We start from the raw sequence: 5967 nt of genomic DNA, 5'->3' as shown, positions 1-5967 counted from the left end.
ATGGCCAAAGTTCGTCTCTCCTACTTCAGACATATTGTCAGGAGGAACCAGTCACTGGAGAAGGATATCATGTTTGGTAAGGTGGAGGGTCAGAGAAAAAGCGAAGACCCCCCAATGAGATGGATTGGTCAAGTGGCAGCATCGATGGCCTGAAGTGTGTCAATAGTAGTGAGGTTGGCCCAGCATCAGGCAGTGTTTTGTTCTGCTGTGCATAAGGTCACTATGAGTTGGTGCTGACTCGATGGCACCTAACAACAACAACAACAATGTCAAAAAACTTTTAGTTCCCTGAATACACTATGTTCTCCTGTTGCTCGAGATGCTTACCTCCTTCAACATCCTTCATATGGTGATGCACTCTGTCCAAGTGTTCTGAGCACTTTCTTGACATTCTTCTAAGTTCTTTCTGATTCCCTAGAAGTCCCTTTTCCCCTTCTTAAGCGACAAATATTGGACATTTACCATGCTGAATCAAAAGAATGTCTTATGTCTGTTTCCTGAACTCCTCCAGGCCAAGAATCGAGTATTATCCATCTAGCTCTGGTAACATAGTGGTTATGAGACAGGTTGCTGTCCTCAAGGTCAGCTGTTTGAAATGACCAACTGTTCTACAAAAGAAAAATGAGGCTTTCTTCTCCTGTAAAGATTTATAGACTCAGAAATCCTATGCAGGGTCACTATGAGTCAGAACTGACTCCACAGCACATAACTACCACCATTACCAGTATCTCAAGAGCCCAGATCATAGAAGATCTTTGACAGATGCCTAGCATGTTGCCATTCAAAAACAAACCTGGATAATGTACTGTTTTACTAGGAAATGTTGTTACTGTTGATAAGTGTTGTCGAATTGGTCCCGACTTACAGTGATACTGTATAGGATTTTTCTAAGCAGTGACGGGTGACTTGGAAGTTTTAAATATTTAACTATTAGCTGGAACCATATGAAATCGCTGTTTTTATAAGCCAAAATTAATTGACCACTAGCATTTTAAATGTTTATTATTTTTGTTTCCTGTGAGCATTTTTCCTTTTGTTCCTCGCCTGGTTTTCCCCCTTACCCTACCTGTTTTAAATGCATCTTCCCCTTATTCTGACACTCTCTTTCCTTCAGCCCTAAAGTTCCTGCTACCATGTCTTCACCACCCTCTCATACTTCAGTGTGTTGACATGGGACCACCCATCTCTTCACTTTCTTGAACCTGAAAGGCTGCTTCTGTTCTTCATCCTTGTTGATATCTCTTTATCCGGAAAACATGGTGGCGACTCCTTTGTAAACTTCACCTCCAGATTCTTCTTCTCCCGGCCCTATAATCGATTCTCTTCCCCCTTCTTTAAGCTCTCCCTGTGCATAGTCTTATTTCTTTTCCTCTCCTTTAGTAACCTTATGCACTTTTATGAATTCCTTTATCATCCATAAATAGCTGAGTCATATCCAATTCTAGCATATACTCCAGAACTGAAGTTGTCCTGTCTTCTTTATGCACCCAGACCAAAATTGTCATATTCCTCTCCAAATCACCTTCTCCTCCTCAAGGCCCTAATTTTTGTTATCATCGTCATGTGTTCATCTTTCATGTCTTTGTGTTTTTGTCTTCCTTTAGCATTCCTACCATTCTATTCCCATATTGCCTAAACCCTCACTGTTGACTATTTTTCACAGTCTTCTAACTTTTCTTTGTCTCTCCACCACCACACACACTCCCAAGTCATGAAAATTGTCATTGGTGAACCTGACTTAGTCATTTTTGTATTCTTATGGTGACGAAGACAGTGCTCACATTAATACATATATGGCAATTAAACAAAATTAATCTTTTAAATTACAGGCTCAACCTGATAGTACTATTACATGTTTAGAATATAGGAAAAAGGGGGGAAAATCAGTCACAAATCTACCATTCCCCTGCTTGGTCACTTTTGTGTGTTCTCTCCTTAGTCTCCATATAGAGTTTTTGGAGTGGTTTACCAAGTTGTCATTGGTGCCCTGGTACAGAGACTTGCTTAGCACTGATGGAAAAGACTAATTAATATTGCTCATCAAATATTACCAAGGAGCTCTGGTAGCGTAGTGGTTATGAATCGGGCTGCGAACCTTAAGGTCAGCGGTTCAAAACTACCAGCTGCTCCACGGGAGAAAGATGAGGCTTTCTACTCCTGTAAAGATTTACACCCTCGGAAACCCTGTACAGGGTCGTTATTGGTCGGAACCGACTCGACGGCACATAACAACAACAACAATCAAATATTGCCAGCTCTGTAACTTCTGGGTGGAGTCCCTGGGTGGTGTAAATAGTGTAACACTCCACTACTAACCAAAAGTTTAGTGGTTCGATTACACCCAGGAGCACCTTGGAAGAAAGACCGGGTGGTCTGCTTTCAAAAGATCACAGTCTTTGAAATCCGATAGAGGACAGTTCTACTCTGCATGCAGTTCTATTCTGGTCACCTTGAGTTGTAATTGACTTGACAGCAACTGGTAGTCTTCTGGGAATTGGCAGGTTTGGCCCCCTGTAGAAACATGAAGGAGTTCTGGTGACAGTGCTTTAATGATTGACTGTTAGCCAAAAGTTTGACATCTGGAACTCGCCAGCTCCTCCATGATAGGAAGATGTGGCAGCAATTTGGTTTCACAAAAATGCCAGTCTTGGAAACCCTCTGGGACTATTCTGTCCTGTCCTGCAGAGCTTTTATGAGTCAAAACCAACCTGATGGCAATGGGTTTGGGTTTCTAGGTGGTTACGTGAGGGCGCCGGATTCTGGCCAATGATAAATTTATTTCTCATATGGGATAACCATACCCCTCTCCTCACCTCCATGCTGTCTTCCAGATTGTGACTGTTCCTTCAACCTGGACCCTGTAGTGAGATAATGACACAGAGAAATCCTTCAACAACCCAGGAGGGACACCAAGTAGGAGAAAGAAAGAAACCTTTTGCTAGTTTAAGCCATTAAAATTGGAATTTGTTACTGTAGCAAAATTTAGCTCAATTTGACTTATATAGGCTGCAACTTCTGGGAACTAGATAAAACTCCAGAGATGATCTGGTTTAACACCATCACTTTACCAATGGAGAAAATGAAGAGAGGGGAAATGTCCTACCCTAGCCATACAGAGAAGCAGCATGTGCGCTGGGTGGAGCCCGGCTCTGCTGTCTCCTTGTCTATTTTTCCTTGGTCGGCAGCATTCTGGGCCCTGCATGAGGCCAGTGACGCCTGCTGTTGTCCTGATTTTCCTGTCTGCTTTGTGTAGCATTTCTGCTGTGGAGTGTGTGGAGCTTGACTGTCCCTGGAGTTTGGGTCGCTGGCCTGCTCTCATTTTATACCTTGACAGGTTATTTGAGAGTGCCCCAGGGCCCACTTATGGTGCCCTCTGCAAATTGCATGATACAGGTGCCCACATCAGCACAATAACAACTAGAAGAACACGTCCACTTCCAGATGCTAGTCTGGAGTTTCATGCAGTGGCATCTCTGTACAAGTGAAAGTTCAACAATTCTACTTTGGAATTATCCAATGGTGACGAAATTCTCAGATTCAAAGGTATGAGGATAATTAGGACTCTTGTTAATCATTCTGCATCTCTCTCTCCTATCTCTTCCCCCACCCCCAGCAATGAGATTCACACAGATTAATTACTGCCTGCTATAAATAAACGTAGAGAAAAGCAATCTGCATAGGAGAGGCAGAGGGTAACTGTCATTTAATATATCACAGCTTTCCGCACACCTGTTCTCCCTTCGCTGTTGTCATGGAAACCACACTTTATAAGCGAAGCTATGCATAATTAGCATGGATGGAGGTCTATATCAATCAGAATAATTTGGAAGAATACTAAAAGCCCAAAGGAGCAGGCAAAACTACTTGTCTCAGTAGGAAGGAATCAGACCTCCACTGTGTGGTAAATGAGGAGGCAGTTACAGTAGGAAATCAGCAAAATTAGCAATTCTGGGTCAGTTGAAAAAACGAGGAGACAGCCTTCCTCCATAAGAGAGAAAGAAAACTTTGTTGTAGGATTTGATATTTTTTCTTTTAAGTGCTATTTAGAGTGGCACAAAGGAAATCCAAAGACAAACAAACATATAGCTGTTTTTCGAGGGGATGAGGCTCGATGGCAGTGTCTGTTCTTCCGCGTCGGGGGTTCTGCACGTCCGGGGAGCCCCTGCTGCAGTGTTAGGCAGTGAGACAGACTAGACTCCAACTGTAGGAGGGGCAGGTCACGGAGTGTGGGGTTCCTCAGGTGCACAGTGTGCAGTTTGCCATCAACTATGGGGTTTTATGAGCCATGTGAATCACCACATTTCTTTTTGGTGGTGAAAGGGCCTTTAGAAATAATCTGGTTTCAGTGCCCTAGATTTCAGAGTAATGGCAGTCACAAAGAAAAGCAGCTTGCCCCAGGTTTATTTTTCTTTATTATATTGGGATGAAACTGACACCTGGCACAGAAGTCATTCATACTTTGGCCATTCTGTCTCTGACAATGTCCTTTTATTCATTAATTTATTCAGCAAACATTTATTAAGAAAATAAGGCAATATTGGAGCCCTGGTAACTAAAAGGTCAGAGTGAAGTTTGAACCCACGAGCTGCTCTGTGTGAGAAAGATGTGGCACTCTGCTTCTATAAAGATTTACAGCCTCTGAAACCCTATGGAGAAGTTCTCCTCTGTCCTGCAGGGTCCCTATGACTCAATATTAAGTTATTTTGAGGTAACACACATGAAACTTCCCAGGGATTCAGAATTTCCAGAGTTTTTATTGGACCAGTTTGCATTAATTAACATGATACTAATCTCTGGTACTGTAGTGGTTACGAATCCGGCTGTGAACCGCAAGGTCAGCAGTTCGAAACTACCAGTTGTTCCGGGAGAAAGGTGAGTCTTTCTGCTCCTGTAAAGATTTACAGCCTTGGAAATCCTGTACAGGGTCGCTATGAGTCGGAACTGACTCCACGGCACTTAACAACAACAACAACAAATCAGAATATAATACTTTAATAAAATTAAGTATAGAATATAGTGATCTAATGCATTCATTTATTAGTTCAGAATTTATGTATAGAGAATATGGTGTGTGCCAACTGTATCCAAGGCTAGTAATGAGCAAGGCACACTGACTTCTGTCCTTAGAGGTCTTGCATTCTCATGGGAAGAGACAAATAAGTCAGATAATTGTAGATGATCATCACATGTAGGAAGAAAATAAAGCAGCGTAATGGACCAAGGTTGAGAGTTTGGGTTTTATCCTAACTTGAATGATTGGACATGGGGATTTTGAGCAGGGCTGGTAAAGTGATCTGAATAACCGGAACTTCTCCTTATGCTCCTAAATAAGAATTTGTGGTTTTTGCTCTGGGGGATTCTGGGATCCCCCCATTTCTTGGCAGGGACCCATGGACATAGGCCCAGAAGCGTCTGGTGTCCTCCGAACTGTAGTTGCGGATGACAGTGAAGTGAGCAGAGCTGGAGCATGTCTTCTCCCCTTTCACTTTCTCTTTTTCTTCCTTTCTTATTCTTGACTTTATCTCTTGGTCCTCTAGTCATTAAAATAATAAAAATGAGAAGGCTAACAACAATGAAGACCCAATAACAGCAAACTTATATAAATAAATCCTTAACATGTGCATGGTGTTGTGCACAATGCTGTGTGGTTTTCAATGCCTTAAATCTTCAGAATGTGGAAACTATTGTTACCTTGGGTTTGCAGATGAGAAAACTTAGGTAGAGATTAAGTCATTTTTATGAAGTCAGATACCTCATTTAATGGTGGTGTGTGGATGGATTTGAACCCAAAATCTGTTTGCCTTCAGATTCTATGCTGCTGAACTTTAGGCTAACATGATAAATCCATGAATATAAATATATATTTATTTTCTCTAAATTTTATTTTGTTGTTGTTGAGAATATGCTCAACATGGTAGTCACAAGCTCAGTTCTTGAAGATTCTCAGTTCAGAGTTCTTGGCCCAAC

This window comes from Chrysochloris asiatica, unplaced genomic scaffold, assembly GCF_000296735.1.
Source record: "Chrysochloris asiatica unplaced genomic scaffold, ChrAsi1.0 scaffold00127, whole genome shotgun sequence".
NCBI classification, from domain to species: domain Eukaryota; kingdom Metazoa; phylum Chordata; class Mammalia; order Afrosoricida; family Chrysochloridae; genus Chrysochloris; species Chrysochloris asiatica.
This window is presented reverse-complemented; position numbering follows the sequence as displayed.